We start from the raw sequence: 13,949 nt of genomic DNA, 5'->3' as shown, positions 1-13,949 counted from the left end.
GACACAAATAAATGTGTATAGTACCAAGGAAAACCTGACACAATTAAATGTGTATAGTACCAAGGAAAACCTGACACAAATAAATGTTTATAGTACCAAAGAAAACCTGACACAAATAAATGTGTATAGTACCAAGGAAAACCTGACACAAATAAATGTGTATAGTACCAAGGAAAACCTGACACAAATAAATGTGTATAGTACCAAGGAAAACCTGACACAAATAAATGTGTATAGTACAAGGAAAACCTGACACAAATAAATGTGTATAATACCAAAGAAAACCTGACACAAATAAATGTATATAGTACCATCGAAAACCAGGCACAAATAAATGTGTATAGTACTAAAGAAAACCTGACACAAATAAATGTGTATAGTACCAAGGAAAACCTGACACAAATAAATGTGTATAGTACCAAGGAAAACCTGACAAAAATAAATGTGTATCGTACCAAAGAAAACCTGACACAAATAAATGTGTATAGTACCAAGGAAAACCTGACACAAATAAATGTGTATAGTACCAAAGAAAACCTGACACAAATAAATGTGTATAGTACCAAGGAAAACCTGACACAAATAAATGTGTATAGTACCAAGGAAAACCTGAGAGAAATAAATGTGTATAGTACCAAAGAAAACCTGACACAAATAAATGTATATAGTACCATGGAAAACCTGACACAAATAAATGTGTTTAGTACCAAAGAAAACCTGACACAAATAAATCTGTATAGTACCAAGGAAAACCTGACACAAATAAATGTTTATAGTACCAAAGAAAACCTGACACAAATAAATGTGTATAGTACCAAGGAAAACCTGACACAAATAAATGTTTATAGTACCAAAGAAAACCTGACACAAATAAATGTGTATAGTACCAAGGAAAACCTGACACAAATAAATGTGTATAGTACCAAGGAAAACCTGACACAAATAAATGTTTATAGTACCAAAGAAAACCTGACACAAATAAATGTGTATAGTACCAAGGAAAACCTGACACAAATAAATGTGTATAGTACCAAAAAAAACCTGACACAAATAAATGTGCATAGTACCAAAGAAAACCTGACACAAATAAATGTGTATAGTACCATGGAAAACCTGACACAAATAAATGTGTATACTACCAAGGAAAATCTGGGACGTAAGTTGATGACTAAATATGACTAAATTCATATCTTCAAGTCCGTACAGTTTAAAGTTTAGACACTGCCGTAATAAATTATAACATGTTTGTTTCTTTAAGAGTTAAAGCACAAAGATGCACAATGGGTTATCTGTATTCTGCTCACCACAGTTATCGAAACCCGGTTTCTAGAGTTGTATGTCCTTAGACATACCGCTGAGCCACTGAAGGGGGCTAAATTATAATAAAACTATTTCGAAATGATTAAGTGTTAAGAAAAAATAAACAAGATATTACAGCAAAGAATTAAGTAAATCTTCAAATATCACAAGTGATTTTGAATCTGTGTAATCGAAACGGCAAGGTAATATCTTAACATTAAAAATAATAACACGTAAATACTGTAAATATGTCAAATGTTTACCAAAAATAAAGTATTTCAACCAACAGTATAGATTGGGAAATGGCGATTGGTGGATAGTACAGTACTAAAAACTATTGGAAGGGAAGCAAAAAGAATTTCGAATTTGTAAAGGAAATAAACAAAAAAGTCAGAAAATGTTATAAGATTTATTCGTGTTTGTAGTTAAGTACAAAGTTAGGCAATAGGATGTCTATGTCCTGCCCATCACGGGTGTCAAAAAGCGATTTTTGGAGTTATAAACCTTTAAATTTACCACTGATCCATTGGAGAGAAGTGTGTTATAGAAGGCTTACGTACTGAAAGACACAAAGGGTCGAAGTTAATATCAAAACAGGTCGAAACACGTTCGTTGTGTTGTTGAGAGCTAGATAGCGTAATATCCTGCCCGTTTTTAAAGAAAGACGTGAAGGATTTGAAGCTCACACTTAATTAGAAGAATCTTAAAACGTTTGTAAATCCAAGACCAGTAATTGCGCCGAGCTGAACTCCATAGAACGAAAAGTAGCAAAAGGAATCTAGAGTTTTCTTACCGTGAGTTAAGCAAAAAAATAACAGTTTTAAATGGGATGTATTTGTGTTAATTCGGAGGTATTAAGGTAGCTTTACATCTATTATTCTTGAAAATAAGTTGGTAAAATCACTGGATGAAATTATTAGTTTGTTTTTGAATTTCGTGCAAAGTTATACGAGGGCTATCTGCGTTAGCCGTCCCTAATTTAGCAGTGTAAGACTAGAGGGAAGGCAGCTGGTCATCACCACCTACCGCCAACTCTTAGGCTACTCTTTTACTAACGAATAGTGGGATTGACCGAACATCATAACGCTCTCACGGATAAAAGGGCGAGCATGTTTGATGTGATGGAGATTCGAACCCCCGACCCTCAGATTACGAGCCAATCGCCTGGATGAAATACCACTCTTGTTTAACAAGACAAACAAATTGTAGAGTTTCTCACCCCTAGCCCTCTCCCAGTGGCACAGCGGTATGTACGAGGGCTTACAACGCTAAAGAACGGGTTTCGATACTTGTAGTTTGCACAACCCGGGCAGCTCATTGTGTTTTTAGTAGTTGACGGTAAAGAAACAAAACTAAATGCAACCTTAAGTTAAATTACAAGTTTTTCAACTGTTTACAAAGGGATAAACTGTGATGTGTAATTAAATCACTTCTATTTTAAATTTAAATTAGTAAAGAAAGAAACAGACATCTGTTGTTAAATCTACAAATACAATGTTTTCCTCTATTGCTATTTCATATTTTCAAACTAAACATCATCTAATTAATTGACATACGAAGTAAACAACAACAAAAATGCAGTGCAGCCATATCACAAATCTTTAAGTTCAGCCGTGACCGTTTCTAATTTTAATGTGCTGACAAAGTGGAAAGCAAACAACCAGTAGTACCTCCCACCTGCACTCTCAACCGATTAGCGAGATTGATTGATACTTTTGTAACAGTATTACAGCTGAAAGTGTTTAATCTTCCCATCCGAAGCCCTATAAAAGTTACTACTGAGTCACTTGCTGTTCTGTTCTTTGTTGGTAGTAATATTACAAAGAGCATTATTACTGTTGTAGTGGATAACGTTTGGGAACAAGTGAGTGGGAACAAGGAAAATTGTTGTTAAATAACATAACTTCCGATACTATTAGAGTAAATGTTATGTAACATAATTACCTGAATTACTGGTTCCTAGTACGATGTCATAAAGATGGCTATAAGGATGCATACAAATTTAAGAAACAACGAATAACTAAAATAACACTGCACAGCAAAGTTTTTGCTTCTTGAACACTGTTGGGGTTCCTTATAGATTTTTGGCTGCTCATCACGAAAATTACATCCAAATTTGCCCATCATGTATAGTTTCATCGGAATCTTCAGTTTTACCAGGATATTGCTACAATGGAAAAACGATATCAGGGCAACTGTAATCCGTCAATGCTTGTTGACGACTGTTGGACACTGCAACCTGATGCACCGGGCATTGAATACAAACGAAAATCAGGAACAAAAGACTTTTAATTATGTTGAACTTAATAGCGTATTAGAACATAAACGCAATTCAATACGTTATTGCCGGTGAACAGTTAACTGCCTATTTCTCAGAGTTTTTACGTGATGAAGCAAAACCAAAACTATATTTGTGCATACCCACCAGGTACCTGTAACAATCAGCAAAAATTTTTCAGGAAGCGACAATTGTTGTACAGTGTTATTTACTACATTAACACCTCAGCTGTTTTATCCCCATCTAGTGACACTTTGTAAAGTGACGATTGTTGAAGCATACAATCTAAAACAATAATACAACAAGTTTAGTCTTGGAAACAATATTAGTATATAAATATTCATTTAATATTTCGTATCTAAGCTTAATAAGATGGCGTACATTAAGAGTTTCAATCTTAAATTTAGAATGGAATACTCCGCTAAATGTGAGATTTAAAAAGATGTACAAGTGTGGCTTTTAGTTGGTATGTTGGATACCAATGTTACAAATCAAATTGGATCTTGAAGAGGATGTACTAACAACTATTATGAGTTCCACATTCAAAATGGGCACAAATGAAATTTAAAGTTTCATACTTTCTTTCAGCGTCCATTTAGTGCTTAATTTAACCAGAAAACATGTCAGGTGGCTCAAGTAAACATATCAGCTGACAAATGTATAATTTAAGAGAAAAAGAAATAAAAAAAAAGGGTGAAGCTACAATAAAAGTTGTAGACAGGAAGTTTGGTTTTATTAGTATCAGAAACGCTTATAATATTACGTTTCAAATAAATTGTTGTATTCGTTCCATCACTAATTATTATTTGTAATTTACAACATGAGAACGTAGTGCCATCTGTTGAGATACTGTGGAACTGTGATACAGGTTTCTTTAGTTTACAAGTTTTACATTATATTAAACATCGTTCAGAATTTGTCCCTTTTGTAGCAGAGATATCCAATCGATATAATATGAAACGCCAGTTTGGTGTTTCCTAACATTGACATTATCAAACAAAGTCTGCTGCTGTTAAACGTAGGTCTTCACAATGGGCTGTTCATGTTTAGCTCACTTTGGAGATTTTGTACCGCTAGCAGACTTACCGATGAACCGCCGGAGCTCTTCAACCTAAACACCATAATTTGATGCATAACAGATAATTTATTCTATTCGGCGATAATATTTCATTATGTACATTCTGTTTGTTTGTTTTGAATTTCGCGCAAAACTACTCGAGGGCTATCTGCACTAGCCGTCCCTAATTTAGCAGTGTAAGACTAGAGGGAAAACAGCTAGTCATCACCATCCACCGCCAACTCTTGGGCTACTCTTTTACCCACGAATAGTGAGATTGACCGTCACATTATAATGCCCCCACGGCTGAAAGGGCGAGCACGTTTGGCGCGACCGGGATTGCACATTCTGAAATATTAATGTACTAATATACTCTTAATTAATATACTCTTTCAGCATAGCTCGCCAGTGGCACAGCGATATGTTTGCAGACTTATAACAATAGAAACTGTGTTTAGATTCCCGAGATGGGCAGAGAAAAGATATAATATATCTTTTATATAACTTTGTGCTTAACTACAAACAAACAAAACTTCAACATGTGTTCAGTTCCTTAGAAGTATTGGAAAACCATGCAAAGTAATTGCAGATATAGAAACAAAAAGCTTTGAAAGGGAACAAAGTGGTAAACATCACAACACTTTTAACGTGAAGACATTTGGTACTTTTTTTTTCCGATATACATTGTCGAGAGAAATAAGTACATTATTGTTAAAACGACATCAAAATGAATCTTTTAAAATAAATATATTATCCAAAAATTTAAGTGTGTGTTCAAAATAATTTGATAGTACATTAGAACACAAGCTTTTAAAGTACATGTCTTATATTGTAGATCAAATCCTCCTTCAAAGGCTGTGATAAATGAAATTAACGGATTAAAAAGTTTGTCGTTTCTCGAAGTTATCGTTTATTAGTCATTTACATGTATTTTTTATATATATTTCGTTTTAAAGATACCCTCTCTATATCCCAATTGGTGGCTGAATGATAAAATTTAGGGCTTCTAACACTGAAATTCTTGGTTCCATACTGACGCGACATGTTATAATAATACTCTTTTTTTGTCTGTCTTAAAAAATCCTTCTTTGTGTCCAAATACGCATGCGTGTGCATTTTATAGTGACTAAACAAATAACGGATGTAGATGTGCTTTAGTAGACATTTAGTACAATAGCATACATAAAGCTTATCGAAGTATTTAAAACCGTGTAACGTTAGGTTGTTAAATAAAATTATTTATTGGTTTTATTAGATACGGTAAATTTTAACTCTAACTAAATTAATGCAAAAAAAAACCTTATACAAGTTATAGTGTTAACCTGTCTCTTTATCGAATATAATAAAGGCTTAATTAATGTTAGGCCTAAGATGAATGGAATTATAGATTTCGTTGTCTGCGTATAGAATTTTTCTTTAATAAATCCTGTAATTAAAGAAGTAATGTTGCAATAGGTGTTATAAAAATATTAATCAAACCACACAAAAAAAATTATTATAATGTCAATTCCCGTCAAATAAGGACTTAAGGAAGAAATGGACTGTGCTTATTAAGCGAGATAGAGGGCCTTGTTTAGAGGTAAGATAGTCTGTATGAGCAATATTTACATAGTTTAATGCAAAACAAAAATATATATTTAGTTTTTAATTTGTGTTTATTTGAAAATATTCATCAAATTAAATCCGTAACGGACTATATTACTGCTTAACATGCCACCTTAAACTAGGCCTATCCTGGTCTTTGTGTGTTTGTTTTGAATTTTGTGCAAAGCTATTCGAGGGCTATCTGCGCTAGCCGTACCTAATTTAGCAGTGTAAGACTAGAGGGAAGGTAGCTAGTCATCACCACCCATCGCCAACTCTTGGGCTACTCTTTTACCAACGAATAGTGAGATTCACCGTCACATTATAACGCCCCCACGACTGAAAGGGCGAGCATGTTTTGGTGCATCCGGGATTCGAACCCGCGACTCTTGGATTAGGAGTCGCACGTCTTAACACGCTTGGCCATGCCGGGCCTTCTGTTTTTAAATAGTATTTTATTATTAGCATCGTCTTTAAACTGCAATAATGATACATGCCCCACCATAATCGTTGGTTGGCAAAACTTTCGCGCTGAAAATTTCTCGCGCTATTCAACCCGTATGTTGAATTCGCATTGGTTAATAAACTATTTACGTCCCTTTTCGTTTCTTTTCATGCCACTTCAGCGCAGCCTTGCCAGACAAAGCTTTCGGTATGGCCTCTTTTTTGTTTTGATTTTTCCTGGATGCCGAAGCTATTTGGGATGTTTTGAGCTCCCAAAAGATTGGGGCAGCATCGGGCTCAGCGAACTCCAGCTGGGTTTGACTTGTTGTTGGAGTCTGCGGATTGGTGGAAAAGGAATGTATGGATGATAAAACGACGGTGGTGAGTGTGGTGAAATGATGAAGGCATTTTGGCGTCACATGCCACCCAGATTAATCATTTGGACACTTACGATAGAAGAGTCATGAGATACACTCAAGTCCTCCTCATCTCTACTGGACATGTTGCCTGCTGAGGAAGAATTCTAACGACTACAATGGCTCATGCCATTTACCCTTCATCGTTCTGTCGCCTCTTCTTTCCGATAGCTAATTGAGATAACATCTATAAATTTCGGAATAAGTGTTTCATATTGAATCATATAGAGCATTGAACTGCCTTTCCCTCCCATATTAGTAAAAATCCACACATGACTGCTGCTACAAATACGCTATATGTGAAACTAATCGCTCCCCAAAATTGGTGTTGTCACTTAAATTTCATGTTCACCTGTGATGTTTCATTTATTTATCTCGAACAATTAAATCGTAAACTGACAATTTTCAGGATTTTCCTTCGATCTGCAAGGTGACGATTAACCGAACATTGAATTTTTGGGTGAGTAATATTTTCATGCCCGGTCCTGTCACCTTTCAATGTCATATGTCATGGCGGCCTCCAACAATCTTTTGTGCATTTTCTTAAATGGATTATGGCTGAAGTTTGTTGTTCCACTTCTCAAGTTTAGTGGGATATAATTTTTTTCCTTTACTGTGATCCTTATGAACATTGCTTATCAAGATATTTCTTATGTATTATCAATAGGTAAGAAATTATAAACCATAATACTCTTTTTGACGTATTATCAATCGCCGTCGACAAATACAATCGTTAGTTTTGTTTTATTGGAATTTCGAACAAAGCTACTCGAGGGCTATCTGTGCTAGCCGTCCCTAATTTAGCAGTGTAAGACTAGAGGGAAGGTAGTTAGTCATCACCACCCACCGCCACCTCTTGGGCTACTCTTTTACCAACGAATAGTGAGATTCACCGTCACATTATAACGCTCCCACGACTGAAAGGGCGAGCATGTTTTGGTGCAACCGGGATTCGAACCCGCGACTCTTGGATTAGGGGTCGCACGTCTTAACACGCTTGGCCATGCCAGGCCTTCTTTTTTTTAAATAGTATTTTATTATTAGCATCGTCTTTAAACTGCAATAATGATACATGCCCCACCATAATCGTTGGTTGGCAAAACTTTCGCGCTGAAAATTTCTCGCGCTATTCAACCCGTATGTTGAATTCGCATTGGTTAACAAACTATTTACGTCACAGGGGACGATATCACCCTCCACTGACCTATGTCTTTATAATTAAGAAAAACATTAAAGTGGTACGCGAATATGAAAAGTTTGAGACCAACAGATTTATATCGTAATTTCTTATTTTAGTATATTTTATATTAATACAGGTTAAGTAGCTTCTTTATTACAAAGAATATTATCTTTCAATGGTTAAAACAAAACGTGAAATTGATTCGTAATTTATTAATAATAAATTGATAATGAGCTACTGAAAATAGCGACAACATCCAGCCTAGGAATAAACGCATTCTGACCAAGGGTTGTTTTCATGGGGCAGATTATGTTCTAGTTAATGGTTCTATCGGTGTATGAAATTGACTGCATTATTACCTGGTTAATTCTTAGTTCTAATCGATTTACGTAACTTTCTTTTATCTGAAGTTGTTGATAACGGAGGATTTAAAATTGTAAAACATTGCCAGAGTTAGGAGGCCCTGGCATGGCCAGGTTGTTAAGGCTCGTGACTCGTAATCTGAAGGTTGCGGGTTCGAATCTTCGTCACACCAAATACGCTTGCCCTTTCAGCCGTGGGGGCGTTACAATGTGACGGCAATCCCAGTATTCATTGGTAAAAGAGTAACCCAAGAGTTGGCGGTGGGTAGTGATGAATAGCTGTCTTTCCTCTAGTCTTACACTGCCAAATTAGGGACGGCTAGCGCAGATAATTCTCGTATATCTTTGCGAGAAATTCAAAATAAACCAGAGTGAGAAACTATTTTTATGACAGAAAAATAATAACGACAACATAAACCTTGTAAATTCAAACTTTGCCGAATTATTGGAGTCTTCATGTACAATAAATTTGTTTGTTTGTTAAGTATTTCGTGCAAAACTATACCAAGGATATCTGCGGTAGCCATCCATAATTTAGCAGTTTAAAGTAGCTAGTCATCACTTCCCACCGCCGGCTCTTGGGTTCTTCTTTTTTCAGAAATAGTGGGATGGACCGTCACATATAACGCTCCCACCACTGATAGGGCGAATACGTGTGACATTATGGGGATTCGAAATCGCGAAAAACATTATTTTGATTAACGTTAGCATAAAAAAAAAGTATTTTGCTTCAAGTTTTATGCCTGTTATCTGCTATTTTATACGCCAGGATGATAAAGGTTCGATTTACATTTAAAAATTCGTTTTATATATAGTATGTAGATAACAATACAATACATGAAACATTAGTGGGATGGTTAGGTTGATTTAACAGTCTTGTTTTTATGTAACGTAACACAATGTTTAGGGACAACATCAGACCTACTTGTCCATCTTGCTGTCTCATCCTCTAAACAGAACTATAACTATTAAATAAATACATTTAAAAATAATTCTCAAAACAAACCCTTATTATTTATACAGTTATCAAGTTATCTCTTAAACTCACTTGAAATTATTGACTTCAGAGTATTAATAGAGAAACCACTCCAGACTCCTTTCATTAATTTATGTTTGTTTTTCGTTAATTAATTTATTCTTATAAAACGGCTAATACTTAGAACGTAGCTTGTTGTAGTTAGTACAGTTTAGCTTTGTTTATTTAATACACTATAACTTGTTTTAGTTGGTATAGTATAGTTTGTTCTGGTTGGTACACTATAGCTTTGTTCATTTAGTACAGTATAGCTTCTTTCAGTTAGTACAGTGTAGCTTGTTTTAGTTGGCACAGTATAGCTTCGTTCATTTAGTACAGTATACTTTAGTTTAGTTGGTACAATATAGCTTTGTTTATTTGGTACAATATAACTTATTTTAGTTGGTACAATGTAGCTTTGTTCATTTAGTACAATATAGCTTGTTTTAGTTAATACAGTATAGCTTGTTTTAGTTAATACAGTATAGCTTGTTTTAGTTAATACAGTATAGCTTGTTTTAGTTGGTACAGTGTAGCTTTGTTCGTTTAGTACAATATAGCTTGTTTTAGTTAATACACTATAGCTTGTATTAGTTAATACAGTATAGCTTGTTTTAGTTAATACAGTATAGCTTGTTTTAGTTGGTACAGTATAGCTTTGTTCATTTAGTACAATATAGCTTGTTTTAGTTAATACAGTATAGCTTGTTTTAGTTGGTACAATATAGCTTGTTTTAGTTAATACAGTATAGCTTGTTTTAGTTGGTACAGTGTAGCTTTGTTTGTTTAGTACGGTATAGCTTGTTTTAGTTGGTACAGTATAGCTTTGTTAATTTAGTATGGTATAGCTTGTTTAAGTTGGTACAGTCACTACAGTTTCGTTTAATTGGTACAATGTAGGTTTATTAATTTGAAACAGTATAACTTGTTTAAGTTAGAACAGTATGGCTTGATTTAGTTGGTACAGTATAGCATAATGTAACTGGTACAGTATAATTGGTTTGTTGTAAAAAAGTACAGGTTGGACAATTGGACAGTATATATCGGTTTTCGTAATTCGACCGATAGATGAAGGACCATTGAGTTTCATTGGGATGGCTGATGGCAGGTTGTACCCACGTTTTAGACAATCTGGTATTATTATTCCATTTATAAGCGTTGGAAAAAAATATTATATGTATACAAGGAGATATGACATCCTATATGGTATTCATATTTGATTGAAAAACAAAATAAAATGGACATTTTCTAAAAGCATTTTTTTCTGAAAAGTACTGCACAGGAAGAGCATTCTGATTGTATTCTTTAGTAATACACAAATCACTGTATCAGAGTATTGCAATGTACAAAGTTAAAATTCTTAAAACATTTTGCTGACATAAACTGTGCTTTTTTATATTTTAAAAGTGGATCCGTTTATTGAAAAAAAATGTTTTCTAGAACTTTCTTAGTACCACATTAAAAAATTACATCAATAAAGATATAATAAAACTCTCGTGTGCAGTGCTAGTGAAACTCTCGTGTACAGTGCTAGTGAAACTCTCGTGTACAGTGCTAGTGAAACTCTCGTGTACAGTGCTAGTGAAAGCGATGTTCTGGTTGCGAGTAGAGAACTTTTTTTTTTTTAAAGCGTGTTCTATTACAAAGAAATGGTTGTCACATATACGTAGCTGATTATTTGTATCTTGAATACCCAAAGTGTGAATATGTTTTAAGGATGCCACTCAGTACATGACAGAGGAGTTTTGGTTAAATAAATAGATACTGACTTACACTTAATTTTTTAAAATCTCTTGTACATGTTTTTCTCTTATATTCAATGTTATTATTTCTTAACTTTAGAGACGTGACAGTTTTGTTCTTCAACAACCTAAGTAACTTTTAATATCATTCACATTGTTTTCAAATACGATAAAATATAACTCAAACTTACTTTTTGATTTTTACTTGAATTTTTGTTTGCAGGGCTATTTAGGAGATGGTGCAGGAGTTTTGGTTACATACATTGTTAGTGACATACACGCTACGTCCATTACAGTAAGATTACATGTTTTATCATATTGCTGTTTTTAGAATGTCATATACGACCTCTTTGATAAGAAGAATTCAAGAGGTTCTACCTTTGCTGATGAAGGATTTAACTGTTTAAATAAGAAACTTAAGATCTCAGTTGTCCCTAGAATAATTATCAGTATTTGTGATTATGTTTACTTGCAAGTTTGTACGATATTGGTCGAAATTAGTACTTTTATTTATAAGGTATTTTGTCCTTTATTTTGGATCTGGATTCTTGTTTATAACATTGTATTACCTGAAGAACGAAGTCAGTATTCAGTTAGTGATGAAACGTAGCGGAAGTTCTATTAATGATATCGACTTCGTTCTAATAACATATAACACATTTTATTATTCTATGTCGCAATTACAAAGACTGAAGTATACTTGAAAGTGTTTTTCTTATAAGCTTGGTTTGAAATTTGTGTAAAGATACTCGATGGCTATCTGCGCTATTCGTTCCTAAATTAGAAGTGATAAACGATTCTTGGGCCACTTTTACCAAAGAAAAAAAGATTGAATGTAACATTATAACGTTTCCACGCATGAAAGGGCGAATATATTTAGTCACAGGATCCCTAGTCGAATCCCCTAACAACCAAGGCCATCTCAGGCTTAATGTCTATTTATCTATATCTTTAAATTGACCCCCAGTGGCAAGCGGTATGTCTGCGAACTAATAACAGTAGAAATCGAGTTTCACAACCCGCTATGGGCAAAACAAAGGTAACTCATCATGTAGCATTGTGCTTAACTTCAAACAAAACTTTAGTTCGTTTTAATGGTAAAGAATAAACAAAATACATACCACCACAAGGTTGTGTTGATGTATATTTATATACATACCACCACAAGGATGTGTTCATGTATATTTATATACATACCACCACAAGGTTGTGTTCATGTATATTTATATACATACCACCACAAGGTTGTGTTCATGTATATTTATATACATACCACCACAAGGTTGTGTTCATGTATATTTATATACATACCACCACAAGGTTGTGTTCATGTATATTTATATACATACCACCACAAGGTTGTGTTCATGTATATTTATATACATACCACCACAAGGTTGTGTTCATGTATATTTATATACATACCACCACAAGGTTGTGTTCATGTGTATTTATATACATACCACCACAAGGTTGTGTTCATGTATATTTATATAATATTTCATATTCTCTAACTGTGACAGAACATGAATATATTTTTTAAATAAATGTTCTCACAAACGTATGGCTTGAATAAATTGTACGTGTCGTACTAAATACAGGATATCATACTTTCTTTATAGTAACTAATTTTTGTTCTCATTATAAACAGTTATTGTACACATTATTTATTGTTTCAACTTGGGACAACAATGCACTGTACATCAGTTCACCCGGGAAGCATTTATAAGAAATACTAAAAGTATTATTCCAAGACATGATTGTATTCTCGTTGCGATTATCTGTTACGTATAATTTGACAGTTGTATAGAGCTTTAATGTTTTATTGCAAATAATACATTTTGGCTTTTTACAATTTAAAGAACAAAATTCTGTATGAACGTTAATTCGTATGTACTACGTCCATGAAGTACAAATACACAAAAGAGAATTATCAGCTCGGCCATAAAAGCACTATCGAGAAGCTCTGTAAATTTGGTGTTTTATTAAAACTAGAGTTTACTGTTTATGTTTACCACAATGTGGACAAACAAACAGTACTAGCACCGGAAATGGACAGAGAAAATTCCGTGTTCCTGCAACAATACATACATTGAAGAAACGGGAAGAAAACCCGTGACAGGAATAAAGAACAGAAAGATAATACAAGACTTATGAAAACATAAAATTCAGTCATTGCAGAGCACACCACGTCAACTGGACCAAGAATAAACTGGGGGAAAACTAGAATCATTGAGACAAACGAATTTTGAAAGACAAGAAAAATCAAAGAATAATTTTATATTAACACCATTAAACGTTCACTGAACAGAGATTCTGGATTACAGGTGAGTAACCTGTGGCTGCCATTGGTGAATTTGCAGGAAATCTCTCCTCCAGTCAGAAACAGTGATAATCCAACCAATCACAATACGCTCTCCACAATCCACCAGGACAATATAAAAAACCGTCAGCACCTACAAACACACTGACTTGAAGACGAAATGCGGAAGATTTTCGAAACGTTGTCCTCTACGTTTGTGTCTCCACAACAGGCAGCTGCTGTCCATTCTACAAAGTTTCATCGAGAAAA

Source organism: Tachypleus tridentatus, chromosome 13, assembly GCF_004210375.1.
Source record: "Tachypleus tridentatus isolate NWPU-2018 chromosome 13, ASM421037v1, whole genome shotgun sequence".
Lineage (NCBI taxonomy): Eukaryota > Metazoa > Arthropoda > Merostomata > Xiphosura > Limulidae > Tachypleus > Tachypleus tridentatus.
Note: the sequence above shows the minus strand (reverse complement) of the source record.